Below are 13,997 nucleotides of genomic sequence, written 5' to 3' on the forward strand. Positions count from 1 at the left end.
GTCTAAAACCATTATTTCGATGAGGCACATTTTTGGTCGTATCAAAGTGTAAATAGCCTCTTTAGCCTAAAGGCTGAGGGTATAAAAAACAAGTCAAAAATCGTTTTATATCCTTCACCCTGAAATATTCTGAACTAAGGACTTCTTGCTAAATATTAAAATTTTTTACTTCAGCAGTGTCACCGGGGCAGTCTGTCACTTGTCACTTAACACCTTTATATAGATAATCTCTATTTTATTTTTTGTTATTTCTTTCTTTAGAGTTGGGTGAAATTCCACACGTACCCGTTGCCTTCTGACACATCAGTCGTAGAGTCCAAAAACCAATACAAATAAGCTTTCTAACAAATTATCAGAATTTTTAAATGCCAATTTTTTGTTCCCAAAAAAGTCTTTAAACTTTATCAATATTCCCTCACTAATGAAATTATTTTACAATTAAGATTAAAATATCGCTGCACTTGAAAATAATCGCAAACACAAATAGACGTTAACAGTGAGTGACAAACGCGTCATCCATCTAAGGCATAAAACAAAGCGTGCCAACAGCTAGTGCCACATTTTGTGCCAATTCCGACATTTTGTTCAACAACAACATCGAGACCAATAAAAAAGCAACAAATCGTCCGTCTCGCAACAATTGGTTTACGCCAGCATTATCGGGTCACAACAAGATTTTTATATGCTGTTGTTTTTTTTTTATTATATTTTTGTTTATTTTTTATCTCAATCTCAAGATTAGACAAAGGTGGTATGCCATTTATAATGTTTACCTAAATGTAAAAAAATCAAAAGGAAAAACAGGAAAATTAACATACGGATATCCATGTGATTCTGATTACGCATTAGGCCGGGGCGATTTGTGTGGAAGGAAAAAACCCTTAGTGGGCCCTTCGCGTTTCTAATTCCTGGGATTGAACTGAGCAAAAAAGTCTACTGGACCATATGTCTACCGCGAAAATTGAGCCTCCCGATTTTGACTTTAAGTTTTTTATTGACATTTTTTGGATATTTTGGCATATAACAGCCAAACCATTGAGATTTGCGACCCAACACACAGGCCAAAATTGTAGCCAACACAATAATTAAGAACTCTCTAGTACATCGCGAAATTATTGGAATGCTTTTTCATGCCGTTTTAGCCTTGATAAAGTGCACCTTAGTCGGTAAATATCGATAAATGACATTGTGCTACAAAAGTTGACCAGAAAAATATTCAAACGTTCTGTTACAAAATTCTATCGTGTTGGCGTCCATGGACAACGAAAATACTTTTGGTTCGGTTGGGTCACTTTGTTTTATTATTTTATAACATTAAAAGCAGTAAAAATCTGGGTTTCTTACATTTTCAAATTTAAACGGTCATATCTTCATTTTTCACTACGGATTTCTAATGATCCCTTTTCCTATTAAAGGGGTGAATAATATCTTCCGAATAAGCTATTATTTGTACAAATCGGTTAATTAATGGCTAAATTATAATGGTTGATTCATACCAATACAATTACTTATCCAACGAAAATTTTATTTAATTTAAAAGTTGGTTTAGGTCCAACCGAGCCTGTGTAGCTGTCGGGAAAATCGACACATCCTTTTTAATATTATTTTTTTCTTTGTTTGTCTATTTGAATCCTCCATTCTGACTGACTATGGAATGGGTATATCAATATTTTCTTATTTAAATATTCCGTAATCTGTCGCCTAAAAGTATGCAAACATTTTTATTCATCTCAGGCACAAAAGAAGTTTGCCAAAAAAAAAGAATTACAAAATTGAAGAATAGGTGGCGTTCTCTTCTAAAATATTGAATCATATGCGATATTTAATATATTTATACCCTCAGCCTTTAGGCTAAGGAGGGTATATGAGGAAAAGTCAAAATTTTTTAGTTTCCATGAAGCCAAGGTTTGCACTATTATAATACGCGAACTATTGTAGTTTACCAGTAACTATGACTATTGCTGGATTAATTTAGATGTTTTCGTACAAAGCTCAAAAATTTAGCAAAAAAATTTAATTCACGTGGTAGTTACGACCGCGTAAAGGAAAAAACATAGGTAAAACACGTTGAATCTAAACAGGTTTTTTACATTGCTATTCGATTTCTGATTAAACCATTTAAATGACGGACATCTGTCCAAAGTAAAAGTAGGAGAATACAAAATGAAGATTACACTTCTAATGTATCACTTTCCAAAATTTCCACTGCATCCACCTTTTATGGATGCTGACATTTTGAAGCCGGATTTCAGGTGTTTTTTGTATTTTTTATGTAACTGGGACGCGCATTCGGATATTTCGAAAAACCAATTATAGGATTAAAGAACTCGCGATTTCGCATAATCTGATATGTATATTAAGTATGTAGCCCACACAGCACCAGAGTAATCTACTGCCAAAGGCCAAAATTTAGTGCGATATTTTTTCTAAAAAACCTATTTTTTGGGTACAGTATTTACAATATCGTTTTGAGTGTGCTGGTACCCCGCGATATTTTAGTTTTTCGACCATCCGGATCATATGAATCACAGATCGTAAAAATCCATCTACTAGAACGGCGGAAATGGCTACTGCAAAAATTGAAAAATTTGCGAAAAATGTTTTTGAAAATATCGCGGATTAAATCGCGTTTTCTGTGGATCGTTTCCTTTTCAATGAAGAAACTGACACATCCCTCGAGTTTTTGCGAAAAAAGTGGTTTAAAAAATTTAGTGCCATGGGAGCTTTATCCGATTTATCCCAAAAATAGTGTGTGATGCTACATCCACGGTTCTTAATGGATTTTATCGAAATAGGTTTAGATCGATGTATTTATTCACGGTTGATAGTGAAATCGGATGCGCATAAAAAGTGTATGCACTTTGTGCAAATTATAAGCGTTATACCGTTTTTTGCACACTACGCTGCAGGCGATGCTACATCTTAGCCGCCAAAGTAAATCCTGCCAAAAGTGTACAAATTAAAAGAGAAGAATTCGCTGTATTGGTAAACCGCATGCGCATCAAGTGATTTTGAGGATTTCGCGATTTACACGCATTTCAAAATGAACATTACCCGATACAATTTTATTTCAAGATTATACCCCATTTAAAGGAACCCAACATTTATTTGAAAGATATCCATATCTTCTGCTAGATGTTAGCGTGTTTTCGAGAAGTGATTAGAATAAAAAATGTGATTTTTTGCGTGAAATTTAACTAAAATAGAAGAAAAACTCCGACCTATTTTTCTTACATTTTGTTCAACTAACTCACAAAATAAATTTTACTAAATATTTTCTCTTACAAAAATTTTATAAATTTCCTCAATATATTTTTTGTTTTTTGCTATAATATGCAAACCGCTAAACGGATTTGTATAGTTTTGGTTTCATTTGAATCTTCGCGATGTTTAGATTACGTGCATATTTTTTTATATATTTTTCAGATGCATAAACAGCTTGAATTTTATTAGAACAAGTTGTAAACTACCAATTATTTTGAATGCTTTCCTAATTTCCGCGAAAATTTACAACTTTTTCACTAAAGTTATGGGACCTCAGTAAACATATAGTATGTAGGGAGCCCCTAATTAAGAGAGTTTCTCAATGTAATGATTAGAGTCTTTTAAAGATTTTTTTCTTTTTATCAGAATTGAAACCGCCATAACTTTTGCGCGCAACAACCAAAATTAGTATCTCGAACAGATTTAAGAATGGGATTTTTTTCCCAGTCTATGTACCAAAAATCTTTCATGTAGCTTAAAAAAATTTTTTTAATTTTTTTTTTATGGAAAACTAAAAAATTTTGTCTTTTCTTCATATACACTTTGATTGTGGCTTTCGTAATATTTTGCCCAAACTTAGTTTAAGTTCGAAGATGGGAAGATGGGTCTACTCCTTCCGGTACCTCCCCCAGAAAAGTTCGAAAATGTTCGGAAAATTGGCACACGATAACTCTTGAAGGGAGTAACCGATTTGGTGCATACTTTGCAAATCGTGAAATGTCTACCAGACTTAGATGTAGTTCCAGTATGGACTAAATCGGTCCAATCCTACGGGTACCTCCCACACAAAATTTGGAATAAGTCAGTTTAGGACCTGCTCTCGAATCACTTTGATATTTGTTTTAGAAACTTGTATTCACTGCCCCCCATACGACGGTACAAGTTTCATCAGGGGCAAGTCCATACTTCCTGAGAAAATAGCTTGAAAGATGCAAAAAGCCACTCTGACACCGCGTGTAGTGGTTGGAGCGCAAGATAACTCTCGAACGGATCTGCCGATTCGGTCCAAAATGTGGTCTTAGTAATATGTTGTTCAAACATAGTTTAAGTTTGAAGATAAGCCATATCGGTCCACTCCTTCAGGTACCTCCTCCACAAAAGTTGAATAATGTTCGGAAAAATAGTGCGCACGATAACTTTTGAACGGAGTGACCAATGTAATCCATACTTTGGACATCCTAATATATCTACCAGATATAGAACAGGTTCGAATATGGACTATATTTGTCTACTCCTTCTGGTACCTCTCACACAAAATTTCGGATAAGTTCACTTTAAGACCTGCTCTCGAATCACTTTGTTGTTGGATCGATTTGCATTCGCTACCTCCATTATGACGGTAAAAGTTTTTTATGGGCAAGTCCATATTTCTTAGGAAAACAACCCGAAAGTTGTAAAAAATCTCTATGTCACCATATGTGGCTGTCGGAGAGCACGAAAACTCTCGAACTGTTCAACCGATTTGGTCCAACATTTGGTCTTCGTCATATTATATCCAAACTTAGTTTCATGAGGCAATACCGGTCCACAACTTCCGGTTCTTCTACCCAATATTTAAAAAATGTCAATAAAATGCTAGGACGATATCACTTGAATGGGGCACCCAACTTGGTCCAAACTTTGGATGTCCTAATATTTTGTCAAAATTTAGTTTAACTTCTAAAATGGCTCATATAGTTCCTCCCTAAGGGTACCTCCCCCACCAATATTCAACATTTGTGTCTTTGTGCAGTTAATTCCTAATCCACATTTTTGTCGGCATGTTCAAATGTTTAAAAAGGGCCACCAAATTCTGAAGAGACCTTAAATACATTCGATCTGTCCGTAGGTGAAAGTTTCCCTTCACATTGGCTGAGGGTATATATCTGTCGGCAAAGCCGACTGACACTTTTTTATTTGTTTTTTTTTTTATTAAATTTCCTAAACAAATTAAAAACTCGAGGAATAGATGACGTTCTCTCCTAAAATATTGAATCATATAAGCAATATTTTATATATGTATGTAAATTTATTTTATATATTTTTGGGAATTTTATTTATATATTTTATATAATATAATTTTATTTGTTATTTTTATTATTATTTTTTTTTTTGAATTATTATTATAACAATAATTATTAATACAATTTGCTTTCTTTTGTAAAAAAAATTATTAATATTTATATATTACTACATTATTATTTTTATTATAATTAAAGTTTTCGCCTTGATGACCAATTATCACATACATAATTATTTGTACCCGACCCCTTCAAATAATACAATCAGCCACGTCATGTTAGGCACGTTTTTGGGACAACAGCTAAATGACGTTTACATTCTAATATCCAATGTTTGTTTAGTAGTATTTTTTTTTTTATTATATGTGAGTAGAATTGTAAAGAACAATAAGCAATAGATTGGCTGGATAAGACAGACACACGATAGACGTTTGAAAATGGTAGTAGGCTTGAAATATTTCTGTTAATTTAAATAAAGTTTTTTTTTTGTGTTCTGATAATTTTGTATTAACGGTGACACCTATAGCTATCTTTACACATTTCTTTACGTGCTTCTTTGTGTGGGTTTATTTTTTGTGAAAACTTTTTTATTTTCCTGCCTTTGTTGTCTTCTGGGAATATCAACATATGTTTCGATGTTGTGCTTTTTTGTCTTCAGAATATTTGTATGTTAGTGGCGCATATGTTCGGCTGAGCCAGACAGACGACGACAATATATTGAATGCCTGTGTAATATGAATTTTGTCTGTTGACCCAGTTGTATAGCTACTTTTTGGCGCAACTAATTAAGGTAGAGTTTCATGAGAAAAACAAAATAAATATAAAGTAAGAAGTTCTCAATTTTAGTGAGTAGCTTCCATAGGGAGATATATTTATAACTTCTTAAAAGGACAATTTACCTTCAATATGATGCTCTTAAAATATCTTATAAAAAGGTTTTAATGGTCTCCGTCATAGACTTACTCAAGGAGGCAATCATAGATACATCCATACACACTCTTTATATCAAATTCGGTTGGTATATCCCTAAAAGGAAATATGAGTCTATATCGTTTCCAAAGACATTATACCCCTGACCCCAATGTGGTGGTGTAGCGTATAGAGCATAGTAGGTTTACGTGTTGAAATATTTAACTAAAATGTAATTATACCTTTTTAATATTACATTTTATTTATATATTTTTATTGTCATAAAAGGCCACAAGTTGTTTATCTCTGTGGCCCCCATTATAGAAGAGAATATCCTCATTTTTATTTTTATCTTTGTTCTTTATTCTTCTTTCCATTTTATGAAACTCTTTGATTTTTCTTTATGTTTCTCTACAGTATTGAAATACACAACAATTCTAGTTGTAGAGCAATTCGTAGAGACTTTGCGCCAATATGTCTGGAGCAAGAAAAAAAAAGATACCTATATTCGCAGAAATTGAAATGCACAAACCACTATGTATATTATGTGAATGGATTATAACGTCATTTCGTTTCGATTATATTTCTACTAATAATATGACAATATCCATATTATGAAGAAGTGTTTAGTTTATTACTTGGACATAAAAAAAATCCAATTTACTTGGAAATAAAAATCTAATTATTAACTATTAATTTATTATTCAAGCTGTTTGTTTGTTCCTTTTAACAAACATGGCAAATAATTTACAATAATAACAATATTAAACAATAAAAATTTACTTTAATCGGGGATTTTATTGATTTAAGTGTTTTGTGTTTTTCTTCCTATCTCACGATAAGCATCCACGCGTTAGACGATTATCTTTATAGATGTCTTAAAATAATAAAAATCCCCCCACTTGAATAAATTAAATTCTGAGGAGTGTATAATTTTATAATTGTGGTTAAGCAGTGGTCTATAAGTTGGAAATGAAAATGTTTAGAATTAGAAAATAACTATTTTATAAATGAAAGTTAGACATAAGTTTTCACAAGCTGCAAGAATCTATTATTTTTGAAATTTTTACAATTTTTACTACGATAACAATGTTTCTTTTATGTTATCAGAAAAAATAGTAAAAATTAGTCGATTCTTGCAGTTCTGGAACAGACCATATATTTGCCACATTAAGAAAGGAATAAAATAAGTTTCATATGTAATTTCCCCATGAGTCATTCTCATTGTCATCATTCCATATTACCTTGCAAGACAATTTTGGAAAATTCCCCTGTTGTTTTTTTTTAAATTACAAACAATGACCTCTTGTTAATTGCAATTAACAATAACAAACAATTGAATCATAACCAAAAATTTCCATCTAAGTTCTGAAAAGTGTAATGGCTAACCAATTTTTGCGTGTTATATGCTGAAGAATAAATATGTGCATATAAGGGTGTTTTTTTAAGCCCGATAGAACTTGAAATTGTAAAAAATAACACAAAAAATTAAATTGTAAACCAAATTTTTTTTTTATTCGAAAGATCAATACGTGACATTAACATTTGAAAATGATTTCGGGCATATGGGCACCGCGGCTGTTCTTGACGAAGTGCATTCTGGACGTCCAATTTTTGGCCACTTTTTCGAGCACTGCTGGCCGTATGTCACGAATAACACGAACAATGCTGGCCTCCAAGGCATCAATTGTTGCTGGTTTATCAGCATAAACCAGTGACTTCACGTAGCCCCACAGGAAATAATCGAGAGGTGTCAAATCGCACGACCTAGGAGGCCAATTGACAGGTCCACTTCTTGAAATCAACTTATCGCCAAATTTTGATTTCAATAAGTCCACCACAAAACCACATCTCCTCCGGATCAATGTCATCCATATTTTCAAACAAAAAATCATTGATCATGGTGCGATAACGATCTCTATTGACCGTAACGCGAGCTCCGGCCTCATTTTTGAAGAAATATGGTCCGATGATGCCACCAGAGTGAAAACCGCACCATTACTTACTTACTTACTTAGCTGGCCCATTACAGAACATTGTTCCATAGACCGAACTAAGAAAAGATCTCCAATTCTCTCTATTTGTTGCTTCGCACTCTGGAATACCGCGCCTTGTCATCTCATCATCCACTTGTTTGCGCCATCTATTCTTTGGCCTGCCAATTCTGCGTGCACCGCCATGTGGCTCGAATTTATACGCCTTTTTAGCGGGTTCATCATCGCTCATTCTTATTATATGGCCTAGCCAACGCAATCGCTGCATCTCGATACGTTTAACTATATTGATGTCGTTGTATAGCAGATACAGCTCGTGGTTCATACGACGTCGATATTCACCGTCAACGCAGATTGGTCCGTAGATCTTTCGAAGAATTTTTCTCTCAAACACACCAAGCACTGCCTTGTCTGCTGGCGCAAGTACCCAGGCTTCTGAACCATACATCAGCACGGGTAGTATCAGTGTTTTGTAAAGCGTTGTTTTTGTTTGACGAGATGTGGCTTTGTTTTAAAACTGCTTACTTAAACCAAAGTAGCATCTGTTGGCCAATACAATTCTTCTTTTTATTTCACAACTGATGCCGTTTGTTGTGTTTACGGAGGTGCCGAGGTAGACGAAGTCTTTTACTAACTCAATATTATAGGCACGAACTTCCACAGTCGGTCCGAGCTCAATGGACGCATTGCGCGTCGACACCATCAACTTGGTCTTCTCACCGTTTACCGCCAGACCCACATTAGCAGATTCTTCTTCGACCTTCATAAAGGTATCGGTTACTTCTTTTACTGATCGTCCCATGATGTCTATATCATCAGCATAAGCAAGTAACATGTGGCTATTGGTGTAGATTGTGCCACTTCTTTTGACGTTTGCCTCTCGTATAACCTTTTCTAGCAGGATGTTGAAAAGGTCACACGAAAGGCACCATACGGTGCATTTTTCTGGATGTAATGGAGTCTGTAGGGTCTCTTGTGGATTGGTCTCACTCCATATGCGGCAATTTTGCTTATTAACAAACCCGTTAAGCCAAAAATGCGCCTCATCGCTGAACACAATTTTGCGATAAAACAAATGACGAAGTCGTCTATAAGTTGCGCGAATCGACGACTGATTTTCAAAGTAAATTTGGATAAAATTTAATTTTTTGTGTTACTTTTTACAATTTAAAGTTCTATCTAGCTTAAAAAACACCCTTTATTTATTCGTTCGAATTGTTGTCCATGACACGCAAACCTTGAAATAGGTCGTCATGATTTTGTAAAAAGAAATTCCATTTTCCCGAGAAATTAAAATGCATTCGAACATACGCATAATAATTTAAATTAAATAAGGTAAAAGTTCGAATTTAGACAATTAGACCTGAATTTTGAAGGCCACATTGACGACAACAAATGGAAATTTTGAAATGTTTTTTGTATGTAGGTTCCAAAAACTAAAAGAAAATGGATTTTTTTATACCCTCCACCATAATATGGAGGGTATAATTAAATTTGTCATTCCGTTTGTAACACATTGAAATATTCATCGGAGACCCTATAAAGTATATATGTACATATATTATTTATCAGGGTAAAATTCTAAGTCAATATAACCATGTCCGTCTGTTGAAATCAAGATACAGCTCGCAATTTTTAAGATAGAGATTTGTAATTTGGTATAGAAGTTTCTATTACTCCTAGGATGTTTGGTATTGCAAATGGGCTATATCGGTCCACGTTTTGATATAGCCCTCATATAACGGTACCACCCGATTTTCGATATTTTTAAGGTTTTAGCTTCATTATCACACCGAAATGGCTGGAATTTGGTACTTAGTCTTCGTTGGGGGTATACAACTTTCCCCCAGAATTTAGAACGGTACCTCCCGACTTTCCGTATTTTGAAGGTTGCGGCCTCAATATTCCACTGAAATGACTGAAATTTTGGTACTTAGTCTTCGTTGGGGGTATACAACTTACCCCCAGAATTTTGTTGGTATGGGTCCACGCCTTCAAATAGCCCCCATAGAACGGTACCTCCCGATTTTCCGTATTTTGAAGGTGGCGGCCTCAATATTCCATCGAAATGGCAGAAATTTGGTATTTAGTCTTCATTTGCAGTATGAAACTTTACCCCAGAATTTTGTTGGTATAGGTCCACGCCTTCATATAGCCCCCATTGAACGGTACCTCCCGATTTTCGGTATTTTGAAGGTTGAGGCCTCAATATTCCATCGAAATGGCTGACATTTTGTATTTAGTCTTCATTTGGAATATAAAACTTTTGCTCAGAATTTTGTTGGTATAGGTCCACGCCTTCATATAGCCCCCATTGAACGGTACCTCCCGATTTTCGGCATTTTGAAGGTTGAGACCTCAATATTCCACCGAAATGGCTGAAATTTGGTATTTAGTCTTCATTTAGAGTATAAAACTTTCCCCCAAAATTTTGTCGGTATAGATCCACGCCTTCATATAGTCCCCATTGAACGGTACCTCCCGATTTTCGGTATTTTGAAGGTTGAGACCTCAATATTCCACCGAAATGGCTGAAATTTGGTATTTAGTCTTCATTTAGAGTATAAAACTTTCCCCCAAAATTTTGTCGGTATAGGTCCACGCCTTCATATAGTCCCCATAGAACGGAACCTCCCGATTTTCGGTATTTTGAAGGTTGAGGCCTCAATATTCCATCGAAATGGCTGAAATTTGGTATTTAGTCTTCATTTGGAGTATGAAACTTTACCCCCAGAATTTGGTGGTATAGGTCCACGCCTTCATATAGCCCTCATTGAACGGTACCTCCCGATTTTTGGTATTTTGAAGGTTGTGGCCTCAATATTCCTCCAAATTGGCTGAAATTTGGTGTTTAGTCTTCATTTGGAGTATGAAACTTTACCCCAGAATTTGGTGGTATAGGTCCACGCCTTCATATAGCCCTCATTGAACGGTACCTCCCGATTTTTGGTATTTTGAAGGTTGTGGCCTCAATATTCCTCCAAATTGGCTGAAATTTGGTGTTTAGTCTTCATTTGGAGTATGAAACTTTACCCCAGAATTTTGTTGGTATCGGTCCACGCCTTCATATAGCCCTCATTGAACGGTACCTCCCGATTTTTGGTATTTTGAGGGTTGTGGTCTCAATATTCCTCCGAATTGGCTGAAATTTGGTGTTTAGTCTTCATTTTGGGGTATAAAACTTTGATATGAAATGTGGCGGTATAGGTCCTTGCCTTTATATAGCCGCCATAGAACGGTACCTCTCGATTTTCGTAATTCTATAATTGTGACGTCAATATCCCACCGAAATGACTGATTTTTTGTTATTTAGTCTTCCAGGGGGTTATAAAGTATTCCTGAAAAGAATTATTAGTATATGTCCACGTCTTCCTTTATCCCCCATAGAAGCATAGCTCTTAATTTTGTGGTATTTTTTAGGTTTGAGCCACATTATCTTACCGAAATATCGAAAATTTGGTCTTTAGAGTCTAATCTAGTCTTCTTAGAGTCTAAAAACTTTCCGCAGGAATTTGTCGGTATTGATCGACGAAATTTGCTGTAATTTGGTAATTAGTCTTCTTCATAAACGAAAGGAAACTAATTGTTCCATTTTGCTTTAATATAGCTCGTGGTGGAGGGCCGTATTTATTTATTTATTTTTATTTATATTATTTTTATTTATTTATTTATTTATTTTTTTTTTTTTTGAAGACAAAAAAGACAAAAGCTTGGATTTTCCTAAAGATTTTTGTTGAAACAACATTTGCCCTACTAGTGGAAGGGGGGTGTCCTACACGTTGCATTTGTTTAACTGCTCAGCTAAACCCACTTACCTGTCTCCTCATTCTTAATGGACGCATCCAGTCACGTTTGCCGAATTTTGGAATCTGGGCACAGTGGAATCAAAACCAGATAGATAACTGAAAAAGATTGAGTTGCTACAACAACAATTAATGAGCACAATAACTGAAAAATTAAGTATACGATTTGCCCGAAATTTTGCATATCGTTTTTTTTTTTCTTTCCAAGAACACTAATTTGGTTACCTCTTACAAAAATTCAAAATTTTAGCTTAAGTGCCGTTTAAGGGCTCTTCGATGATCATTTTGGAACTTTCACGGAAGGTAGGAGTTGTGGTCCTGATTAAAATGACTTAATTTCTTTCTTGGGCAAGAAAATGACTCCAGACTTTATGACCCAATTAAAATTAGTTTTGGACAAAACGAGGATCGTTTTGAAATTTTCACGCAAGTTAGAACTTGTGGTCCTAATTACAACGATATAATTTGTTTCATGGGATAGCCCATGCTTCCTGATATAATGGCCTGAAAGCTCTATAATTCCCAAGGTAGGTGGTCACAAAATTTGTTATTCGAGAGAGTGACTGATATTGGCCCAGCGTTTGCACATTGCAATATATTTCTCTCAAATTTAATTATGTTCGTAGTTCGATATACTCCATATCGTTCAACTGATTCGAGAATTTTATATGAGCGTGGACCCCAAAAGATGCTATTCATTTTTGGATCCAGAGCATGTCATTTATACCAATGCTTTGGCATGTCATTTGCACCAACCCTTTGCAATGACATTATCATTACGACGAGAGTTTTGACAACGTTGGTTGTGATATCGAGTCTCCGAAAAAATTGTATAAATAAAAACACAAAATTCATCTCTATTGGATCGATGGAATGGGTTCAAATGCTGATGAAAATATCGGATCTTTCACGACTTCCTTTGTATTGGTTCAAATGCTAATGAGAAGATCGGATTTTTCACTACTTCGTTTGAACCAATGCAAAAGATGCCATGAAATCACGTCATCGCATGGGACCCCTTCCTTCAAATTTTGCTGGGAATGCTCTCAAACTTAAACCAAGTTCGAAGATTAACTATATCGGACAACTACTTCGGGGACTTCTTCCACAAAAGTTCCAAACTTTCGCTTAAGTGCAGTTTAAGGGTTGTTCAAGTATGGTTTTGAATTTTTACTAAACTCCACGTCTATTCATAGAAGACCTTCTAAAGGTCTTCTGTCCGTAGAAGACTTTCTAAAGGTATTCTGTCCATTGAAGAATTTCTAAAGTTCTTCTGTCAATAAAAGACTTTCTAAAGGCCTTCCGACCATAAAAGAGCTTCTAAAGATCTTCTGTTGATAAGAGACCTTCTAAATGTCTTCTGTCCATAGAACACCTTCTAAAGATATTTTTTTTTTCTATAAAAGACCTTTGACCGATCTTCTGTACATAGAAGTCCTTCAAAATGTCTTCTCTTAATGGAAAATATTCTTCTGTCCATACTCCCTAAACCAGTTTTTAACATCAAAGTCAACCATGATGGTATTATCAATGATATGACCCTCATTTTATCGTGAAAACTTGATATATTACCCCTATTACCTATTTTCATATTATATAAGGACTCAGTCCAACTTAAACATGGTCCCACCAATCCTGGCATTGGTGTCGTTGCCACTTTCCCCCATAAAAGTGACAAGCATTTGCATAAGGTTAAATCACTTTATTTGTTTTGCTGTTCCATTTATATAGACGATAAGATAATAATCTTCTCATCCGCATTGTATTGACCTAAATTGATGGAAGCCACCACCATGTTGCCGCCGCACCATAAACTCCTCACTTGGTTGGCAAGCAACAAACAATTGCAATGGCAAATGTTGAACTATCTGACCCAGTTATCACAAGCACAATGTGAATGGATGCGTTGGGCAGGAAGGAGGAGGGGCGAAATGATTTAATAACAAAAACAATAAAGAAGAGTAAACACCGCACCTGGTGGCAAGAACGACGAACACACATTTTATTATGCCAACAAGGTCAACATT

At 35.0% G+C, this 13,997-nt stretch overlaps 2 protein-coding genes across 4 annotated transcripts in view; both read left to right on the forward strand.

The window, feature by feature from the left end:
* LOC141405330 (uncharacterized) overlaps window positions 1-13,997 on the forward strand; it is a 540,708-nt gene that overhangs the window by 411,138 nt on the left and 115,573 nt on the right. The gene's annotated exons all lie outside the window — the stretch shown is intronic.
* Ip6k (Inositol hexakisphosphate kinase) overlaps window positions 1-13,997 on the forward strand; it is a 126,540-nt gene that overhangs the window by 86,427 nt on the left and 26,116 nt on the right. The gene's annotated exons all lie outside the window — the stretch shown is intronic.

The sequence above is a fragment of the Musca autumnalis genome, unplaced genomic scaffold, assembly GCF_047663935.1.
Source record: "Musca autumnalis isolate F117 unplaced genomic scaffold, ASM4766393v1 scaffold_5, whole genome shotgun sequence".
NCBI lineage: Eukaryota > Metazoa > Arthropoda > Insecta > Diptera > Muscidae > Musca > Musca autumnalis.